Source organism: Somniosus microcephalus, chromosome 12 (genome assembly GCF_052327205.1).
Source record: "Somniosus microcephalus isolate GS21.2 chromosome 12, FLI_Smic_1.0, whole genome shotgun sequence".
Lineage (NCBI taxonomy): Eukaryota > Metazoa > Chordata > Chondrichthyes > Squaliformes > Somniosidae > Somniosus > Somniosus microcephalus.
Genome location: NC_140998.1, coordinates 16677612 through 16701248, shown reverse-complemented (window position 1 = coordinate 16701248; position 23637 = coordinate 16677612). Strand labels below are relative to the sequence as shown.

General features: G+C 47.0%; 1 protein-coding gene across 7 annotated transcripts in view; it reads right to left on the bottom strand.

The window, feature by feature from the left end:
- Window positions 1-23637, bottom strand: part of ttc7b (tetratricopeptide repeat domain 7B) — a 499428-nt gene that overhangs the window by 468837 nt on the left and 6954 nt on the right. The window lies entirely within an intron of this gene.

Genomic DNA, 23637 nt, shown 5'->3' with positions numbered 1-23637 from the left:
TTCTGGTCACCACATTACAGGAAAGATGTGACTGCACTAGAGAGGGTACAGAGGAGATTTACAAGGATGTTGCCAGGACTGGAGAATTTTAGCTACGAGGAAAGATTGGAGAGGCTGTGGTTGTTTTCTTTGGAACAGAGAAGGTTGAGAGAAGATTTAATTGAGGTATATAAAATTATGAGGGGCCAAGATAGAGTGGATAGGAAGCATCTATTTCACTTAGCAGAGAGGTCAATAACCAGGGGGCATAGATTTAAAGTAATTGGTAGAAGGATTAGAAGGGAGTTGGAGAACTTTTTTTACCCAGAGGGTGGTGGGGGTCTGGAACTCAGTAGGGTGGTAGAGGCAGAAACCCTCATCGCACTTGGAAAGTACTTGGATATGCACTTGAAGTGCCGTAACCTGCAGGGCTACGGACCAAGAGCTGGAAAGTGGGATTAGGCTGGATAGCTCTGTCGGCCGGCACAGACACGATGGGCCGAACAGCTCCTTCTGTGCTGTAAATGTCTATGATTCTCCCGTATTTCACTTTCAGCGGGGGTCAGTGAGTAGGGACCAGGAGTGGGAACCCAGGGTGATTTCCCTCCACCCCTGCCTAGCGCAGGGGCGCTGCTGCACGGAGGCCAGTGGCAGTGCCCAACTCTTTTGCTGGCTGAGATCGATTAACTCCATACGGATTGGAGTTTCAACCTGATCTCATCTGGGGTGGAGTGGTAATGGACACTGCAGTTGGATTCAGCACCCGTACTAATAGCGCCGAGAATGAGGGGTGTCTGATGCCTTTGGACCTGTGCGCCAATGAGAAGCCAGAATTTTTTGAAGTGTAGTCATTGTTGTAATGTAGGAAACGCAGCAGCCAATTTGCGCACAGCAAGATCCAGCAATGTGATAATGACCAGATACTTTTTTTTTTAGTGATGTTGATTGAGGGATAAATATTGGCCAGGTTAACTCCCCTGCTCTTCTTCAAAATAGTGCCGTGGGATCTTTTAGTCCATCCGAGAGCAGACAGGGCCTCGGTTTAACGTCTCATCCGAAAGACGACACTTCCAACAATGCCTAGATTTTGTGCTCTAGAGTGGGACTTGAACCCACGAACTTCAGACTCAGCAAGTCCTACCCACTGAGCCACAGCTGAGGAGGGGAGGAAATTGTCAAAAAAAAGGACATGAGAAACTTGGGTTGTAAATTGTTTGGCGGGGGGGGGAAACTGAGGAAAGTCAGAGGCTCCAGGGTTTTGAAGTCCTTGGAAGATTCTGTTCTTCATGGTTCATTACCAACCATATGGTGCGTTTATTCATGAAGTCATCGTGGGATGGGCCTCTTTCTCTGCGTTTGAGCTCCGGCTCCCAGTGCAAAGATCTTGCTGGAAGAGAAAGGATAAGCTGCACTGAAGAGGAGGGAAATGCTTTCAGATACTGATTTTCGTTTTAAGCCGATGCTCCGTCTGCTCTCAGGATCCCACAGCACTATTTCGAAGAAGAACAGGGGGAGTTCTCCCCAGGGTCCTGTCCCAATATTAATCCCTCAAACAACAATCACAAAAAAAAAAAGCAGATGATGTGGTCCCACTGCAGGATTTGAGCATATAATCTAGACGGACACCGGCAGTACTGAGGGAGTGCTGCATTGTCAGTGGTGCCGTCTTTTAGATGACGCATTAAATCAAAGCCCCCATCTGCTCGTTCAGGCAGATGCAAAAGATCCCGTGGCAGTATTTGAAGAAAAACAGGGCAATCTGCCCATTCATCCCTCAACCAACATCACCAAAACAGATTGACTGGTCCTTTATCTCACTGCGTTTGCTTACATAACAACAATGACCACACTTCAGATGTAATCCATTGGTTTAGGACTTCCTGCAACTGCCAGGATGGTAGAAGGCGAACTAGATGAACTTTTGCCTTTTTCCGTCTAGCACTTCCTATGTTTCTGGGATAATGAAGAGTGTAATATGGATGCAAGTTTCTTATCGAAGTGTTCCATCTAGTGCACGTCACGCCTGAAAGAATCACACTTGCACCTGGACGGTTCAAACATCATTTAAAAAGAAACTACTCACAACCAATCTGAACATCCCCCAGCAGCAGCAATTAGCCTCTAAATGACCTCAGGCTGTGCCTATTTGGAGCACGTCCCCAAAGGCCACATTAAACAGAGCTCCACCAGAGCAGCTAAGGAACTCAAGGCAATCCCTTGCACCATTAGGAAAAGGCCATCAAGATATAAACTCTTCGTTATTATAGAACACACAGTGCATTGCGTGACGTTCTGCTTCCGTCACTGTTACACGGCATATGGTCCGACTTACTACAACACACACCACAGGGTATCCTCTAGTGCATTCGATGCTCACCCAGTTTCTCACTATTCCTGGCTGGAGAGTCTAGAGCTAGGGGGCATAGTCTCAGGATAAGGAGTCAGGCATTTAAGATTGAGATGAGGAGGAATTTCTTCAGAGGGTTGTGAATCTTTGGAATTCTCTACCCCAAAGGGCTGTGAATGCTGAATCGTTGAGTATATTCAAGGCGGAGTTAGATTTTTGGACTCCAGGAGAACCAAGTGATATGGGGATCGGGCAGGAAAGTGGAGTTGAGGTTGAAAATCAGCCATGATCTTATTGAATGGTGGGGCAGGCTCGAGGGGCCGAATGGCCTACTCCTGCTCCTAATTCTTATCTTATGTTCTTACACAAGTCTCTGTGTTAGCCGTGGCTCAGTGGGCAGCACTCTCACCTCTTCAGTCAGTGGGTTGTGGGTTCAAGCCCCACTCCAGAGACTTGAATACAAAATCTAGGCTGACACTCCAGTGCAGTACTGAGGGAGTGCGGCACTGTCAGAGGTGCCGTCACTGGGATGAGACATTAAACCGAGGCCCTGTCTGCTCTCAGGTGGTTGCAAAAGATCCCATGGCACTATTTTCAAGAAGAGCAGGGGAGTTCTCCCCAGTTTTCTGGCCAATAATTAGTCTTCATCCAACATCACTAAAAACAGATTATCTGGTCATTATTACATTGCTGTTTGTGGGAGCTTGCTGTGCAAAAATTGGTTGTCGCATTTCCTACATTAGAACAGTGACTGCACTTCAGAAGTATTTCATTGGCTGCAAAGCACTTTGGGACATCCTGAGGTCGTGAAAGGTGCTATAGAAATGCAAGTTTTTCTTTTCTCTAAGCTTTTTATTTCGGTTGCTCCTTCCTTCCTACTTCAGAAGAAACTGTGTCTCTCTCGTCCTTTCCCCCCACACCCCATTACAAACAGAGCCATTTGACCAGCAGGGGGCTTAAACCAGCAGTAGGCAGAGCTGCTTTTCAAAGTGGCTGTAAGCTATAAATGAAGTAATAAGAATGCAACCTCGATTTCACAGCCTCAGACTGTTTTGGACCTTTAAGGCTCGCTCCCTCTACAAAAGTCACTGCGGAAGTAGACAGTGGCAGCATCTGAGTCACAGAAACACCGTTTAGCAAGCCAATGCTAGCGCTGGACACTGTATGCAATACAAAAAAATGCACCAGTTCTGTTTGGAGAGAGCTGCCATCAACAGCAGCGACGACCGACCTGAGACAGTCTGTTAACGACATATTTTAAGAGCCAAAGTTACAACTCACACAACCCATTAGGAGTTTGCTTTGCGCTCAGGAAAAGAAATTCAGATTTTTTAACGTCAGGGCAGTGAAGTATTGTACTGCACGTACATGTTCAAATGAACGCCTGCTTGTTACTGCCAGTGTCTGCAATGTACAGTACAATAATATTTGTATTTACACAGCACAGGGCTTACAGATTTTTGACTAGCATGTGTGTTACTGTAGCTTCGTTTCGCAGGCACACGGAGTTGTACATCAGCTGATATGTTACACTGTTCGTCATGTATACCTTACCGTGCAATTATATAAAAAAATACAAGTAGTTTCTTAATTTGAAGTCAGTTCATTCAAATTTCTTTGCACTATTTTAGCGTCACAATTTTAATTAATTCAAATTTACAGGGCTATGGGGAAAGAGCAGAGAAGAGACATTCGCGCCACAGAAGTGCCAGGCAATGACTATCTCCAACAAGAGAGAATCTAACCACTGCCCCTTGACGTTCAACGGGATTACCATCGTCGAATCCCCCACCATCAATATCCTGGGGGTCACCATTGACCAGAAACTTAACTGGACCAGCCACATAAATACTATGGTTACAAGAGCAGGTCAGAGGCTGGGTATCCTACGGCGAGTGTCTCACCTCCTGACTCCCCAAAGCCTTTCCACCATTTACAAGGCACAAGTCAGGAGTGTGATGGAATACTCTCCACTTGCCTGGATGAGTGCAGCTCCAACAACACTCAAGAAGCTCGACACCATCCAAGACAAAGCAGCCCGCTTGATTGGCCCCACAACCACCACCTTAAACATTCACTCCCTCCACCACCGGCGCACCATGGCTGCAGTGTGTACCATCTACAAGATGCACTGCGGCAAATCGACAAGGTTTCTTCGGCAGCACCTCCCAAACCCGCGACCTCTACCACCTAGAAGGACAAGGGCAGCAGGCGCATGGGAACACCACCACCTCCAAGTTCCCCTCCAAGTCACACACCATCCTGACTTGAAAATATATTGGCCGTTCCTTCATCATCGCTGGGTCAAAATCCTGTAACTCCCTCCCGAACAACACTGTGGGAGTACCTTCACCACACGGACTGCAGCGGTTCAAGAAGGCAGCTCACCACCAACTTCTCAAGGGCAATTAGGGATGGGCAATAAATGCTAGCCTTGCCGGCGACGCATCCCAGAAACGAAAAAAAAAAGTGGGACTAATTGGAGAGCTCTAACAAAAGGCTGGCAGACACAATGGGCTAAATAACCTGCTTCTGTGCTGTATCATTCTATGAGTCCACTGGTTAATTCAATATTTTAGTGCAAAAAAGGACTGAATTATCAGGAGCAGATTCTAATGCAGTAAAGGCATGTGAAGTAAATTTCCAGCAGATCGTGCTCTTTTAATAGATGGGTCAAAATCATTTAACAGATTCCAAACACTAACACCACAACCCATAATCAATCACCAGGGCTCCTCATAAGCCTATACCGATTTACGATTCTACAGCGCTCCTCGTGCACAGGAAGTGATTGACAGTGAGTGGGGGGGGGAGGAGGGAAATCGGCAGGAAATGGGAGGGAAATTCATGGGAGAGGAAGGAAGGTGCCTTGGAGGAGGCTTTTGAAAACAGGGAGAAAAATAGCAAGCTGGAGGGTTGGTTTTAGCAGGCTGAAAGCTGTGGATTAAACTGAAATGTAAAACAAGTGCAGCATCAAGAACAAGCAGGTGGCCAGGAGCAGTATTTATGAATGCCCAGCTGTAACATGATCCCAATGTTACTGTAATAAGGAGGAAGCTACAGCACTATCCTCACAGCGGTTTTAATTCTCACTACCGTGTCAGGAGTGAAACTATTAAGGATGCAATGATTTCTAAACAGATCCATATTTATACCAGTAAATTACATCACCAGTCTCACCTCATAGAAAGCTCCAGCCAAGATTTAAGGTGATTAGCAGAAGAACCAAAAGCGACATGAGGAAAACTTTTTTTTATGCAGCGCGTGGTTAGGATTTGGAATGCACTGCCTGAAAGGGTGTGGAGGCAGCCTCAATCGTGGCCATCAAAAGGGAATTGGATAAGTACCTGAAGGACATTTTTTTGCAGGTATGGGGAAAGGGCGGAGGAGTGGGACTGGCTGAAGTGCTCTTGCAGAGAGCCACCACGGGTTCGGCGGGCCGAATGGCCTCCTACTGTGCTGTAACCATTTTATAATTCTATGATTCTAAGAAGATGCAATTAATATACCATCGCCACTGCTTGACATATTTATTCAACACTAGCATTTATTGACCACCCCTAATTGCCCAGGGAAGCTGGTGGTCGGCCAATTCAAAGGGCATTAAGAGTCAGCCATGTAATGATGGGACTGGAGTCACATCTAGGCTAGATCAGGTAAGGGTGTCAGATTCCCGAATAATCAAGCAGCTTTTGCAAGCCCACAAATTAAATTTCACACCTGCCATGGTGGGATTTGAACTCGCAAGCTCGAGGTTGCTAGTCGAGTACCATAACCATTACACTCTCAGTAATGTGACCAGTTCTGATCTGTAGGCTGAAGGTCTCTGTTATCCCTATTCTTTTTAATCTGATTAAAAAATAGACACACAAGAAGATAATCAATGTTAATTGCAGGGTAGATCTTGCATGCACGCACACACACACAAAGGAAATGCAAAACTGTGATCAGCCTCTGCAACAATCACTGAACCTGAAGGTGATCCCAAACAGCAATGAGTTGGTCATGTGTACCCTGCCGCCCCCATCTGGTACAAAAGCAGAACTGCAGCAACAACACATTACCGTCTCAATGAACATTTTCAGAAACTGTGCATACATAAAACGCCTCCCACTCTTCCTACACACACCCAGCAGCTTTTTTAAGATCACGTACAGCGATGCGTGCGAGCTGCAGTTTTCATTTATATAGCTACATAGGAAGCTGGGGTGTGTGAATGCTGAGGAATTCACACTATACGCTTTCAGGCATCGAGTCCCAGCACCAAGCATGGTCAGGTGAGGTCAGGATACAGCACAGGTTAGATGCTCTTTTACCGATCCTAACAGTGTGCCTCAGCTCCAACCTCAGAACAGCACCCACCACTGCACCCGTGACACCACCTTCTTCTTCTTAGGCAGTCCCTCGGAACCGAGGATGACTTGCTTCCACATAAAAAATGAGTTCTCAGGTGACTGATGAGTCCAATGCGGGACCTACAGTCTCTGTCACAGGTGGGGCAGACGGTGGTTGAAGGGGCGGGTGGGTGGGGGGCTTGGGTTGACGTGTGCTCCTTGCGCTGCCTGCACTTGGCTTCCGCTTGCTCCCGGCGAAGAGACTTGAGGCGTTCGGCGCCTTCCCGGATGCTTCTCCTCCACTTTGTACGGTCTTGGGCCAGGGATTCCCAGGTGTCGGTGGGGATGTTGCACTTTTTCAAGGAGGCTTTGAGGATGTCCTTGAAGCGTTTCCTCTGCCCACCTGAGGCTCTCTTGCCGTGCCGGAGCTCCGAGTAGAGCGCTTGTTTTGGGAGTCTCGTATCGGCCATGCAGACAATGTGGCCCGTCCATCGGAGCTGATCGAGCGCGGTCAGAGCTTCGATGCTGGGGATGTTGGCCTGAGCAAGAACACTGACGTTGGTGCGCCTATCCTGCCAATGGATTTGCAGGATCTTGCGGAGGCAGCGTTGGTGGTACCTCTCCAGTGCTTTGAGGTGCCTGCTGTACATGGTCCATGTCTCTGAGGCATACAGCAGGGCGGGTATCACTGCTGCTCTGTAGACCATGAGCTTAGTGCCGGGTTTGAGGTCCTGGTCTTCAAACACTCTCTTCCTCAGGCGACCGAAGGCTGCACTGGCACACTGAAGGCGGTGTTGGACTTCGTCATCGACGTCTGCCCTTGTTGACAGTAGACCCCCGAGGTATGGAAAGTGGTCCACGTTGTCCAAGGCCTTGTCGTGGATTTTGATAATCGGGGGGGGGGGGGGCGGGGGGGCAGCACTGTGTGGTGGGAAATAACAACAGAAAATGCTGGAAATACTCAGCAGGCCAGGCAGCATCCGTGGAGAGAGAAACAGAGTTAACGTTCCAGGTCTGGGACCCTTCATCAGAACTGGAAAAAGCTGGAGATGTAACAGATATTAAGCAGGTGCAGAGACGGGGGGGGGGGGCGTTAGGAGGGGAGGAAGGAATAGAAAGAACATCCTGTACTTTTGTAAGAGGCAGGAAAGATAAAATGTTGCAAATGGGAGTGGCAAAAATCATACTGCATGAAAAATGGGGGCAGGGCTAATTATCTGAAATTGTGGAACTCAATGTTGAGTCCGGCAGACTGCAAAATGCCCAATCGAAAGATGAGGTGCTGTTCCTCGAGCTTAATTGGAACAATGCAATAGCCCGAGGACAGAGAGATCAGAGCGGGAGTGAAGCGGTGAATTAAAGTGACAGGTGACCGGAAGCTCGGGGTCACCCTTACGGACTAAACGGAGGTGTTCCGCAAAGCGGTCGCCCAATCTGCGTTTGGTCTCCCCAATGTAGAGGAGACCGCATCATGAGCAGCGAATACAGTATATTAAATTGCAAGAAGTACAAGTAAATCGCTGTTTCACCTGGAAGGGGTGTTTGGGGCCCTTGACAGTGGGAAGGGAGGAGGTAAAAGGGCAGGTGTTGCATCTCCTGCGCTTGCACGGGAAGGTGCCAGGTGAAGGAGAAGGGCTGTTGGGGGTGATTGAGGAGTGGACCAGGGTGTCGCGGAGGGAGCGGTCCCTACGGAATGCTGAAAGGGGAGGCGAGGGGAAGATGTGTTTGGTGGTGGGATCACGTTGGAGGTGGCAGAAATGGCGGAGGATGATCCGTTGAATGTGGAGGCTGGTGGGGTGAAAGGTGAGGACAAGGGGAACCCTATCATGGTTCTGGGAGGGAGGGGAAGGGGTGAGAGCAGAAGTGCGGGAAATAGAACGGACACGGTCAAGGGCCGTGTCAACCACGGTAGAGGGGAATCCTCGGTTGAGGAAAAAGGAAGACATGTCAGAAGCACTAGTATGGAAGGTGGCATCATCAGAACAGACGCGGCGGAGACGGAGAAACTGGGAGAATGGAATAGAGTCCTTACAGGAAGCGGGGTGGGAGGAAGTGTCGTCCAGGTAGCTGTGGGAGTCGGTGGGCTTGTAGCGGATGTTTGTTGAAAGCCGATCGCCCGAAATGGAGACGGAGAAGTCAAGGAAGGGAAGGGAAGAGTCGGAGATGGACCATGTGAAGGTGAGGGAAGGGTGGAAATTGGAAGTAAAGTGAATGAACTTATCTAGATCAGGGCGAGAGCAGGAAACGGCACCAATACAGTCATCAATGTACCGGAAAAAGAGGTGAGGGAGGGGACCCGAGTCGGACTGGAACAAAGAATGTTCCACATATCCCATGAACAGGCAGGCATAGCTAGGGCCCATGCGGGTTCCCATAGCAACACCTTTAATTTGGAGGAAGTGAGTGGAGTTAAAGGAGAAGTTGTTCAATGCGAGAACAAGTTCAGCCAGGCGGAGGAGGGTGGTGGTGGATGGGGACTGGTTGGGCCTCCTGGTGGGGGATGGAGGTGTAGAGGGATTGTACGTCCATAGTGAAAAGGAGACGTTTGGGGCCAGGAAACTGGAAACTGTTGAAGTGGCAGAGGGCGTCGGAAGAGTCGCGAATGTAGGTGGGAAGAGACTGGACAAGGGGAGAAAAAAGAGTCGAGATAGGAAGAGATAAGTTCCGTGGGGCAAGAACAGGCTGAAACGATGGGTCTACCAGGGCAGTCCTGTTTGTGGATCTTGGGAAGGCGGTAGAAGCGGGCTGTGTGGGGTTGGGGGACTATGAGGTTGGCGGCCATGGAGGGAAGATCTCCAGAGTTGAGGTCAGTGACACACTTGGAAACAATGGCTTGATGTTTGCTAGTGGGGTCATGGTCCAGGTGGAGGTAGGAGGTGGTGTTGGAGAGTTGGCGTTCAGCTTCCGCACGGTAGAGGTCGGTTCGCCAAACAACAACAGCACCACCCTCATCAGCAGGTTCAATGATAATGTTAGGGTTGAATCGGAGAGAATGGAGTGCTACAAGTTCAGAGGGAGGTAGGTTGGAGTGAGTGAGGGGAGCAGAGAAATGGAGACGGCCGATGTCACGTCGGCAGTTAGCAATGAAAAGATCTAGAGAGGGTAAGAGGCCAGAGGGAGGGGTCCAGGTAGAACGAGAATTCTGAAAGTGGGAGAAAGGGTCAGCCGTGCGGGGGGAAGACTCCTGGCCAGAGAAGTGGGCACGGAGACGAAGGCGACGGAAAAAGAGCTCAGCATCGTGCCGAGCTCGAAATTCATTCAGATGGGGGCGTAAGGGGATGAAGCTCAGGCCTTTGTTGAGGACTGATCGTTCGGGGTCAGTATTTCCAGCATTTTCTATTGTTATTTCAGATTTGCAGCATCCGCAGTATTTTGCTATTATACTGTGTGGCGGGGGCAGGTTGGTAGAGGACCTTTGTCTTACGGATGTTTAGTGTAAGGCCCATGCTCTCGTACGCTATTCAATTTCCTTATGTGGCTCAGTGTCTGATAACGCTCCTGTGAAGTACCTTGGGACGTTTTACTATGTTAATTTCCATTCAATTTCAATATTCAATTTCCAACAGCAGACAACCTCTGGGCATCCTGAGATTGCGAACTAGTGTAAAATTAGGGCAGTTTCACACTGTAAGCCCATGCCCACAAAGAACTTTGCTAAGTAAGACTGATCAGACTCATTTTACACAGCTAGCGCACAAAGGAGGATTTAAACCCAGGTCCCAGAGGTGAAAGGCCAGTGCTGACACACTTCACAACCCAGTCATCCTGTACCAGACAGGAGACAACCATTTAAGTTTGGAATGAAAATTCACATTTTATGACCAAATGAGCTGAAATCCACTTTCCAGCCCTTGGTAAAGAGTCTCAACAACAACTTGCATTTATATAGTGCCTTTAACGTAGTAAAACGTCCCAAGGTGCTTCACAGGGGCGCTATCAGACACCGAGCCACATAGAGATAATAGGACAGATGACAGAGAGTTAGGTTTTAAGGAGCATCTTAAAAGAGGAGCGAGAGGCGGAGAGGTTCATTGCTTCTGGGACCCCCCCAGCCACCCACAAATCCTTGTCCGAGGCACCCTACTGCCCTGCGCTGTGCAGTACCTCACCAGACCTCCAGCCAGCATTTCTCCTCGCTTCATGGGGCTTATTTGTGTTAACGAGAAAATAATGTGAAGAAATTGGCAAAAGAACCAGAGAGCAGACGAGAATTTTTTTTTAATATAAACACAGCGAGTTGTTCCGATTGGGAAGGCACTGCCTGAAAGTATGGTGGAAACTGATTCAATAGTAACTTTCGCAGGTGCCGTCTTTCAGATGAGACGTTAAACCGAGGCCCCCGTCGGCTCTCAGGTGGATGTAAAAGATCCCATGGCACTATTTCGAAGAAAAGGGGAGTTCTTCCCCAGTGTCCTGGCCAATACTTATCCCTCAATCAACATCACTAAAATAGACTGTCAGGTCATTATCACATTGCTGTTTGTGGGAGCTTGCTCTGCACAATTTGGCTGCCACATTCTCTACAGTGCAACAGTGGCTGCGCTTCAAAAAGTACTTCATTGGCTGCAAAGCGTTTTGGGACATCTGGTGGTCATGAAAGGCGCTATGGAAATGCAAGTCTGTCTTTCATTCTGTGTCAGCTGATCTCAACTATGGTGGTGGTTGGGGTGCTGCAATTGGCCCCAGTATTCCTGATAAATCAATATGGGTTCCCACTGCTGATCAGTAGCCAGTGACCAGAAAGTTTCATCACTAGACTATGTTGTGTTAACTGATCTCAGTCCGGATGGTAAGGAGGCTTCAATGGATTGAGTGGGCCTGGGCTAGGGAGAGGAAAGATCAGCTGGGGTTCCCGCTCCCAAGGGCTCTTCAGTTCCCCCTGCTGAAAAGTGCACGGGTGTTGTTGTCAGGCGAGAACAGGAGTGGGCCCAGCTGTGATGGCCTTACAGTTGAATAGCCTGCCAGCAATCACTAGCTAGACATGCACGCGAAGGGGGCCAGTTCAGCAAGATACTTGGGGATGGTATGTGCCTGGGAATCATCTCCCAGCAAGAATCACCATCTTCCCAGGACTTCAAAACCCTGGAGCCTCTGACCACCTTCAGTTTCCTCTCCCCGTACAATTTAAAAACCAAGTTTCTCATCTCCTTACCCCGACATCCTGATTCAACAACAATTCGCATTTATATAGCGCCTTTAAAAGTCCCTCCGCAGGAGCATATTCAGACAAAATTTGACACTGAGCCACAGAAGGAGATGTTAGGACAAGTGGGATGGAGGTTTTATGGAGCGTCTGAAAGGAGAGAAAGGTAGAGAGGCGAGATTTTGGGAAGAAATTCCAGAGCTTATTTGCATCATTGCTACAAATTTGGGTCTGCGGGCGATCAGTGGCGCCAGTCGCTCTCTCAAGCAGTCCGAGTGTCTTACTTTAGTGGGAGTTGATCGGATAGCTCTTTCAAAGAGTCGACACAGGCATGATGGGCCAAATGGCCTCCTTCTGTGCTGTATGATTCCAAACGGAGCAGTGTCCAACTGGACCTAAAAGGATCTTTCAGATTCACCTTCCCCGCCCTCCCCCAGGGTAATGTGTGTAAATTTCCCCCCCCCCCGACAAAAATAATCCACCAGCAATCTATATGTTCTCATGACCACCCTTACTGCCCGGGATTGGGGCTACAACAGGGAGATATGCCTCACTGGAAAGTAAAGACTGCGACATTTAATGTGAAGCCTGGCAAAGAAGCTGCTTTGGAGCCCTTTTTTTTCCCTGACAGATGCTGTGATTAATAGCTGACCTTGAACCCAGACAGACTGACCTCAAACAGTTCTACTGGCCATCCTCCAAGACGAGACAGCAGCATGCTCAGAGCCTATTGCACAGTAAGTAAACAGTCTTCAACAGGAATTCAAAGAGAACGCTTGCATTTAAAATGTTTTGAGAGCAAAAATTAGGCATGGAACGCTCTAGTAATCAACTCCCACTAGTCCTAAATCCCACTGATGTGAGTAAAGAAATAGGAGGATACAGCAAATGTGAGTATAGAAATAGGAGGATAGAGCAGATGAATACGTGGCTGGAGAGGTGGTGCAGGAGGGAGGGCTTCAGATTCCTGGGACATTGGGGCCGGTTCTGGGGGAGGTGGGACCTGTACAGGCTGGAGGGGTTGCACCTCAACAGAGCCGGAACCAATGTCCTCACAGGGGGGTTTTGCGAGTGCTGTTGGGGAGGGTTTAAACTAATTTGGCAGGGGGGTGGGCACCAGGATGTAGCATTAGAAAGGAGAAACAAAGGATGGGGAGAGGCAGATAGCACAACAGTAAGAAATAGTAAAGTATTAGGTGAGGTCAGACTAAGAGAGAAAACACAGGATGGTCGAAGATAGATTTACAGTGTATGATATTAGGTGGGGTCAGATTAAGAGAGAATGCAAGAAGATCTAAGGCAGGTTTACAGTGCGTGTGTGTGAATGCACGAAGTGTGGTAAATAAGGTTGGTGAGCTGTAGGCACAAATAGCCACATGGGAATATGATGTCATGGCGATAATGGAGACCTGGCTCAAAAAAGGGCAGGATTAGGTTTTAAATATTCCTGGATATAAGGTGTTCAGGAAAGATAGGGAAGGAAAGAAAAGAGGTGGGGTGGTAGTATTGGTTAAGGAGAATATTACTGTGCTGGACAGAGAGGATGTCCTGGAGGGGTCAGGGACAGAATCTATATGGCTAGAGTTAAGAAATAATAGAGGTGCCATTACACTACTAGGTGTATTCTATAGACCACCAACTAGTGGGAAAGATAGAGGAGCAAATTTGCAGGGAAATTACAGAGAGGTGAAAGAACTATAGAGTAGTGATAATGGGGGACTTCAACTATCCTAATATAGACTGGGATCGTAATAGTGTAAAGGGCAGATGGGGAAGAATTTCTGAAGTGCGTTCAGGAGAAATTTCTTGATCAGTATGTTTCCGGCCCAATGAGGAAGGAAGCATTGCTGATCTGGTTCTGGGGAATGAGGTGGGTCAAGTGGAGCAAATGTCAGTAGGGGAACATTTAGGGAACAGTGATCATAGTACCATAAGGTTTAGATTAGCTATGGAAAAGGACAGGGAGCAATCTAGAGTAAAAATACTTAACTGGAGCAAGGCAATTTTCAGTGGGTTGAGAACGGATCTGGCCTGGGTAAATTGGAATCAAAGATTGGCAGGCAAAACTGTAATCGAACAATGGGCTGCCTTTAAAGAGGAGATGGTTCGGGTACAGTCGAGGTACATTCCCACGAGAGGGAAAAGTAGGGCAACAAAAGCCAGAGCTCCCTGGATGACCAAAGAGATAGAGAGTAAGATGAAGCAGAAAAAGGGTGTGTAAGACAGATGTCAGGTTGAGAATACAAGTGAGAATCAGGCTGAATATAGAAAGTTCAGAGGGGAAGTGAAAAAGAAAATGAGGGCAAAGAGAGAGTGTAAGAATAGATTGGCAGCTAACATAAAAGGGAATTCAAAAGTCTTCTATAGGCATATAAATAATAAAAACAGGTAGTAAGAGAAGGGGTGGGGCCAATTAGGGACCAAAAAGGAGACCTATGCATGGAGGCAGAGAGCATGGCTGAGGTACTAAATGAGTACTTTGCATCTGTCTTCACCAAGGAAGAAGATGCTGCCAAAGTTATAGTAAAAGAGGAGGTAGTGGAGATACTGGATGGGATAAAAATTGATAGAGGTACTAGAAAGGCTGTCTGAATTTAAAGTTGATTGAGTCACCAGGACCAGATGAGATACATCCTGGGATGCTGAGGGAGGTTAAAGAGGAAATCGAGGAGGTAGTCGCCATAATCTTCCAATCCTCCTTAGATACGGGGGTGGTGCCAGAGGACTGGAGAATTGCAAATGTTACATCATTGTTCAGAAAAGGGTTCAAGGATATACCCAGCAACTACAGGCCAGTCAGTTTAACCTCGTTAGTGGGGAAGCTTTTGGAAACGATAATCAGGGACAAAGTTAACAGTCACTTGGACAAGTGTGGATTAATTAAGGAAAGCCAGTACGGATTTGTTAAAGGCAAATCACGTTTAACTAACTTGATCGAGTTTTTTGATGAGGTAACAGAGAGGGTTGATGAGGGCAATGCGCTTGACGTGGTGTATATGGACTTCCACTAAGGCGTTTGATAAAGTGCCACATAATAGGCTTGCCGGCAAAGTTGAAGCCCATGAAATAAAAGGGACAGTGGCAGCACGGATACGAAATTGGCTAAGTGACAGGAGACAGAGAGTAGTGGTGAACGGTTATTTTTCGGACTAAAGTAAGGTATACAGTGGTGTTCTCCAGGGGTCGGTACTAGGACCACTGCTTTTCTTGATATATATTAATGACTTGGACTTGGGAGTACAGGCCACAATTTCAAAATTTGCAGAGGACACAAAACTTGGAGGTACAGTGAACAGTGAGGAGGATAGTGATAGACTTCAAGAAGACATAGACAGGCTGGTGGAATGGGCAGACACGTGGCAGTTGAAATTTAACGCAGAAAAGCGTGAAGTGATACATTTGGGTAGGAGGAACGAGGAGAGGCAATATAAACTAAAGGGTAGAATTCTAAAGGGGGTGCATGAACAGAGAGACCTGGGGGTATGTGTACAAATCGTTGAAGGTGGCAGGGCAGGTTGAGAAAGCGGTTAAAAAAGCATACAGGATCGTGGGCTTCAGAAATAGAGGCATAGAGTACAAAAGTAAGAAAGTTATGATGAACCTTTATAAAACACTGGTTCAGCCTCAACTGGAGTATTGTGTCCAATTCTGGGCACCACACTTTAGGAAGGATGTGAAGGCCTTAGAGAGGGTGCAGAAAAGATTTACAAGAATGATTCCAGGGATGAAGGACTTCAATTATGTGGGTAGACTGGAGAAGCTGGGGTTGTTCTCCTTGGAGCAGAGAAGGCTGAGAGGAAATAACAACAGAAAATGCTGGAAAAACTCAGCAGGTCAGGCAACATCCGTGGAGAGAAATTTGAGTTGACGTTTCGGGTCGAACCCTTCTTCAAAACTGGAAAGAAAAGAAAATAGATCGAAGGCAGGGCTGCGATCGGACAAAAGAAGTAAAAAGATACAAAAAAAGTAAAAAAGAGACAATAAAAGGTATTCGAAGCTAGACGAGATGGTAATAGGCTGAGATTAGGTGTAAAGTGTACTGGCAGGGCAAGAGATAGCTGCCAGGTGTGAGAGAGAAACAAAAGGAAAGGGGGGGGGGAAAGGAGTGGAAAAATTACAAGAAAAAATGTAATAGGGGCTGAGGTTATGATCTGAAATTGTTGAACTCGATATTGAGTCCGGAAGGCTGCAGAGTGCCTAATCGGAAGATGAGGTGCTGTTCCTCGAGTTTACGTTGAGCTTCCGTGGAACAATACAAGAGGCCAAGGACGGTGAGGTCCGAGTGGGAATGGAGCGGTGAATTAAAATGACAGGCAACCGGAAGCTCGGGGTCACCCTTACGGACTGAACGGAGGTGTTCCACAAAGCGGTCACCCAATCTGTGTTTGGTCTCCCCAATGTAGAGGAGACCGCATCGTGAGCAGCGAATACAGTATACTAGATTGCGAGAAGTACAAGTAAATCGCTGTTTCACCTGGAAGGGGTGTTTGGGGCCCTGGACAGTGGAAAGGGGGGAGGTATAGGGGCAGGTGTTACATCTCCTCCGCTTGCACAGGAAGGTGCCAGGCGAAGGGGAAGGGCTGTTTGGGGTAATAGAGGAGTGGACTAGGGTGTCTCGGAGGGAGCGGTCCCTACGGAATGCTGAAAGAGGAGGGGAGGGGAAGATGCGTTTGGTGGTGGGATCACTTTGGAGGTAGCGGAAATGCCGGAGGATGATCCGTTGAATGTGGAGGCTGGTGGGGTAAAAGATGAGGACAAGGGGAACCCTATTGTGGTTCCGGGAGGGAGGGGCAGGGGTGAGGGCAGAAGTGCGGGAGATAGAACTGACACGGTCGAGGGCAGTGTCAACCACGGTAGAGGGGAATCCTCGGTTGCAGAAAAAGGAAGACATGTCTGAAGCACTGGTGTGGAAGGTGGCATCGTCGGAGCAGATACGACAGAGACGGAGAAACTGGGAGAATGGAAGAGAGTCCTTACAGGAAGCGGGGTGGGAGGAAGTGTAGTCCAGGTAGCTGTGGGAGTCAGTGGGCCTGTAGTGAATATTGGTCGATAACCTATCCCCAGAGATGGAGACGGAGAAGTCGAGGAAGGGAAGGGAAGAGTCAGAGATGGACCATGTGAAGGTGAGGGAAGGGTGGAAATTGGAGGCAAAGTGAATGAAATTGTCAAGTTCGGGGCGAGAGCAGGAAACGGCACCGATACAGTCATCAATGTATCGGAAAAAGAGGTGAGGGAGGGGACCCGAGTAGGACTGAAACAAAGATTGTTCCATATAGCCCACGAAAAGGCAGGCATAGCTAGGACCCATGCAGGTATCCATGGCAACACCTTTGATTTGGAGGAAATGAGTGGAGTTAAAGGAGAAGTTGTTCAATGTGAGAACAAGTTCAGCCAGGCGGAGGAGGGTGGTGGTGGATGGGGATTGGTCGGGCCTCTGTTCAAGGAAGAAGCGGAGCGCCCTCAGGCCATCCTGGTGGGGGATGGAGGTGTAAAGGGATTTGTTAGAAGTATTCAAAATCATGAGGGGTCTAAACAGAGTAGATAGAAACTGTTCCCATTGGCGGAAGGGGCGAGAACCAGAGGACATAGATTCAAGGCGATTGGCAAAAGAACCAAAGGCGACATGAGGAAAAGCTTTTTTACACAGCGAGTGGTTAGGATCTGGAATGCACTGCCTGAGGGTGGTGGAGGCAGATTCAATCGTGGCTTTCAAAAGGGAATTGGATGAGTACCTGAGGGGAAAAAATTTGCAGGGCTACGGGGAAAGGGCGGGGGAGTGGGGCTAGCTGAAGTGCTCTTGCAGAGAGCCGGCACGGGCTCGACGGGCCGAATGGCCTCCTTCTGTGCTGTAACCATTCTATGATTATATCAGGCTCGGTACTGTGGAAGAGCTCAGGGATTTGGGGGGGACAGGTTCACAGGACACTAAAGGCAGCACCCCTCTCCTTATCCCAGTTTGATAAGGCTGTTAAATAAAAAAGGAATTCAAGGCTTTATCACAAGAGGTATAGAATATAAAAGCCAAGAGGTAATGAGCCGATATATAAAACCTCAATTAGAGTACTGTGTGCAGTACTGGGCTCCAAGTTATAGGAAGAATATTCAGGCTATAGAAAGGATTCAACACAGATTCACTAGGATGCTGCCTGGTCGAAAAGTTTTGAGTTTTTTCATTAAAACAATGCAGATTACAGGTTCCAAATTATGAAAGGATAAGACAGGGTAGGTGGTACCAGACTGTTTCCAGTAGTTCAGGGGTTTAGAACAAGGGACCACAGATACAAGATTAAATGTAAGAGATTTAGAACAGAGGGCAAGAGAAACTTCTTCACAGAGAGAGTTGCGAGGCAGTGGAATTCACTTCCACAGTTAGTGGTTGAGGCAGAAACTGGGACAGCATTTAAGATTAGATTGGATAAGCTGATGAAAGAAAAGGGGTTGAAGGGATATGGAGACTGGACATGTAAATGTGATTAGTACTAGTTGCTTGCGAGGAGGGTAAATGTCAACACGGATTGGTTGGGCTGAATGGCCTGTTTCTGTGTTGTAACTTCCTTGTATTTTTATGATTATGTCTCTGAGGAACACAGAAACAGAAGGCAGCCATTTAGCCCCTCGAGCATATTCCGCCATTCAATCAGATCATGGCCTAACTCCATTTTTAAAATATTAATTCCTGGGAGGTGGGCATCACTGGCATTTATTGCCCATCCTTAGTTGCCCTTGAACCGCTGCAGTCCGTGTGGTGAAGGTACTCCCACAATGCTGTTAGGGAGGGAGTTCCAGGATTTTGACCCAGTGACGATGAAAGAACAGCGATATACTTCCAAGTCAGGGTGGTGTGTGACTTGGAGGGGAACTTGCGTTCCCATGCACCTGCTGCCCTTGTCCTTCTAGGTGGTAGAGTTTGCGGGTTTGGGAGGTGCTGCCGAAGAAGCCTTGGCAACTTTTCTGTGCACAGCAGGTCAGTGAGCATGAGAGAGGGATAAAAGAGAGACGGGTTTATCTTTTGGGTGAGTCACGTCCCACCCTAAACACTAATACATCTCTCTTCTCTCAAAAGTCGACTCATCTGCAGTGTATTCCCATTCTTAATTCAGAATTCCAGCCTTTGCCGGTTTTTCCTTTATAAATCTCTTTGTGCGATTGTTATCACAAATAGTTTTAAAAGGGAATAGAAAAAATATTAAAGGGTGTGGAGAGAATAGGACAGTGGGATTTGACCAGATGGCTCACATGGAGAAATTCCAGCATAGATTTGATGGGAGAGATGTCCTGTTTCTCTGCCGTAGCACTGTGATTCTACTGAGAGAGCGAGGGTAGATCCCGGCAGAAAATAATGGGTATAAACTGCTCAAGATTCACATTTGTAATTTGAGATGACATTGGAACCCCTCAGCTTCCAGCTATGTAATCACTCCTCCCTGCTCCAGTATTCTCTACTGTATACACTTATTGTTACGGGCAGCTAGTAAAATAAATTTCACAAGTCCCCCAAGGCCAGCCAACATTAGTATTTTGGAAATGGTTCGCCAACAACTAGATACTTCTTGAATCTACACTTAGTATTTTTACAAGAGATATTTAGCACACTGGCAATAGTAACACAGTAAGTTTCAGGCCCATCTAGCCCTGCTATCCACAGTATTCTAATAACCCAGAATGCCAATTGTTGAGAAGAACCTGCCTAGTTCCTTATTGAAACCCACAGGTTTCTTGTTCCACAACCCATGCTGTTAATCTGTTCCACATACTCAGCAGCCTTTTATTAAATAAGTTCCTCCTGCATTTCCTAGTTTCTGGTCCTTAATTTGTAAATATGACCCCTTCTGCTTAGATTCTGAACACGGCAAAAAAGCTTACTTGGATCCAAATTGGCCAAACCTTCTCATAATTTTAAACACTTCTACCATATCCTCTCTCTGTCTTCTCTTTTCAAGAGAGAAAAGGGCCAGGGTAGTCAATCTTTCCTCGTAAGTCATTCCCTAAGTTCTAGGATCAATGTGTAGCCCTCCTGTATGGCCCCTCCAATAACCAAATATCTTTTTTGAAACAGGGAGATTAGAATTGCATGCAGTACGCCAGATGAGGTCTCTATGATTTCTATGCTGTACCCTTTGCTATGCAACACTCTGTTTGCTTTTTTCAACAGGATATGATAGGGTGAGATGAAGTAAGGTGGGGAAGAGCCTCGTGTGGAGCATAAACATGGACCTGTTGGGCCGAATGGCCTGTTTCTATGCTGTAAATTCTATGTAACAGCCTGGAAACAGTGTGCTGATGGTTTTAGTGACCTGACCATTAAAACCCCCAAGATCTCTTTCCTGCTCAGATACCTCAAGCACATTCCCATTTAGCACATAATCCACATCAACCTTCCCTTTCCCTGTATTTAAGTTGCATCTGCCCACTGATCGAGCGACTTTTCCTCATCAATTTGTGCGCATTGATATTCATCATTTGCCACCGCTTCCAATTTGGTCTTATCTGCAAATCTGGGCACTTGGACACAATTCCTTCCTCTAGATCATTTACTAAAAATTAGAAATAGTGACCCAATAATGAACCCTGTGACACCCTACTGGTAACTGGCTGCCAACAACAACAACTTGTATTGCCAAGCAGATACTTGCCCATGCACTGCTAGTTGTTGTCTACCAACCAATTCCCAATCCATTCCTATCTATCCCATAGGCTTGAACCTTATATATTAGCCTATTATGTAGGACAGTGTTGAATGCCTTCCTGAAATCCAGGTAAATAACACCCACTGTCTCTCCCCGATCTACCTGGTCTGTCATCTCCTCAAAGACATCCAATAAATTAGTCCGACATAATCCCACCACTCCTAAAACCATGGTAACTGTCTCTGATTAACACATGCCCCCTCAAGATGCTCCCTTATATTATCCCTCAGAATATCTACAATCACTTTCCCAACAGTGGAAGTAAGGCGTACAAGGTCCATAAACTGATGGTTCGCCCCTCACCCCCATTTTTTTTTTTTTTTTTTTTTTGAAGATGGGAAGTCACATTTGCGGTTTACCTAACCCTCTGGGATCAAGCCCCAATGAACACTGAAAAATACCCGTGAGAGGACTCGCAATCGTTTGAGCCAATCGCTTCAGAACCCGGGGTGGAAAGCAGTCAGAACTAGGAGCCTTATCTACCGTGAACTTTAACAACCTCCCCAATATGTCCTCTCGAGATTTTTTTTTTTTTTTTTTTTCAGTCTCTGCTCACCTTAACCTGTGAATCATAGAATCATATAGCAGAGATGGAGGCCAGCTTCTCCACATAACTGAACTCCCTCATCCCTGGTATCATTCTGGTAAATTCCTCTGCACCCTCTCCAAGGCCTTGACATCCTTCTATATTCCCAATTCTAGCCTAACCAATTCTGGCATTTCTTTTGTGAACACTGTTGAAAAATAAAATGGTTAAATACTTCAGCCATTTCTCGATCTTCAGATACTACAATCCTATTGTCATTTTGTAGTGGGCGCGCAGCGCTCCAAGGGTCCCGCGCAGCTGGCTTTTAAATAGAAAGGCCGCGCATGCACAGTATTTTAAAAGGGCTGCACAGCCCGTTAAAGGAGCCACGCAGCCCCAAAAAAAAGTTACAGGGAACATTGCTCCTGACATACTTAAAGCATCTTTTACTGGTCTGCTTTATGTTTCCATAACCCTGCTGCCCGTATCCTAACTCGCACTAAGTCCCGTTCACCCATCAGCCTTGTGCTCGCTGACCTACATTGGCTCCCGGTCCGGCAACGTCTCAATTTAAAAATTCTCATCCTCGTTTTCAAATCCCTCCATGGCCTCTCCCTCCCTATCTCTGTAACCTCCTCCAGCCATACAACCCTCCGAGATCTCTGCGCTCCTCCAATTCTGGCCTCTTGAGCATCCCTGATTTTAATCGCTCCACCAGTGGCAGCCGTGCCTTCAGCTGCCTGGGCTCTAAGCTGTGGAATTCCCTCCCTAAACCTCTCCCCCTCACTCTGCGCCTTTAAGACGATCCTTACAACCTCTGACCAAGCTTTTAGTCACCTGTCCTAATATCTCCTTACAGGAAACTTATTTTTATCCGGCACCGACGGGACCGACGTGGTACCGGTTCATCAAAAATTCCGGATAACCGAAAGCTATAGTAAAAGATACGGAGCTGAGAGCTCTGTATAAAGCAACAAACCCTGTTGCTTAGCAACAGGTTCAGAACAATGGCCACAAGTTCCAAGCGTCTCTGTAGCTTAGCAACAGCTGCAGCCACACCCTTGCACAGCAACAGATCGAGGAAAGCAGAAGTAAAACTTACCTGAACCTACTCCTGAATTTTGCCGGTTAGCCGAGATTTCCGGTTATTTAGGTGCCGGTAAATCGAAAGTTTCCTGTATGTGGCTCGTTGTCATATTTTGTTTGATAATCAATCCTGTGAAGCGGTGTGGGATGTTTTACTATGTTAAAGCTGCTATAGAAATGCAAGTTGTTGTTGTTCCAGGTATGTTTTCCTCATGATCCCTCTTTGCAGTATTGATGTATATTATAGAAGGTTATACCAGAGAAGGAAGCCATTCAGGACAGCTCTTACTAAAGCAATCCAAAACGAACCCCACTACCCCACTCTCTCCTCACAGGCTTTACTTCAAATATTTACAACATTTTTCCTTAAAGATACAATGGTCTCTGCCTCAACCACCATGCTGCAGTAACCCTCTGTGTAAAGACATTTCTCTTAACCCCTCTCTTCACTCTCTTAGTGAGGCTCCTTATCACTGACTCCCCAACATTGAGGAGAAACTTTTTGTTCACTATCAAAACCCTTTATTATTCTGAAATCCTCCATTAAATCTCCTCAGGCTCCAGTGTAAAATGTCTCAATATCACTCATCTCTCCTTGCACTTAAAGGGGAAGGAACATAGGAACAGGAGTAGGCCACAGCCCCTCGAGCCTGTTCCATCATTCAATGAGACCATGTGACTTAACTCCATATACCCGCCTTGGGCTCATATCCCTTAATACCCTTGGTTAACAAAAAGCTATCAACCTCAGATTTAAAATTAACAATTGATCTAGCATCAATTTCCATTTGCAGAATAGAGTTCCAAACCTCTACCACCCTTTGTGTGTAGAAGTGTTTCCTAACTTCACTCCTGAAAGGCCTGGCTCTAATGTTTAGACTACGTCCCCTAGTCTTAAGACTCCCCAACCAGCGGAAATAGTTTCTCTCTATCTACCCTATCAGGTCCTCTTAATATCTTGAAAACTTCAATCAAATCACCCCTTAATCTTCTAAATTCCAGGAAATACAACCCTGGTTTGTGTAATCTCCCCTCGTAATTTAACCCTTGGAGTCCAGGTATCATTCTGGTAAATCTACGCTGCCCCTCCCACCAAAGCCAATATATCCTTCCTAAGGTGTGGTACCCAGAACTGCTCACAGTGCTCCAGGAGTGTTCTAACTCGGGCTTTGTATAGATATAGCATGACTTCTACCCTCTTGTAGTCTAGTCCTCTCGATATAAAGGCCAGCATTCCATTAGACTTTCTGATTATTTTCTGTACCTGTCCTCGACATTTTAATGATCCCCGAGGTCTCCTTTGAACCTCCATTTAGAAGGAACTCTGATCTATCCTTTTGGTCCAAAGTGGATAACCTCACACTTGCCTACACTGAAATCCATTTACCAATCTATTAATATCTCTCTGTAATTTTATGCTTCCATCTGCACTGCTTACAATGTCGCTTATGTGAGACTGGTACCAAGTATTTCGCACATCAATTGCAGCGACGGGACCAAGACCCGTAAATGATCGGGTCCTCGCTGCGAGACTC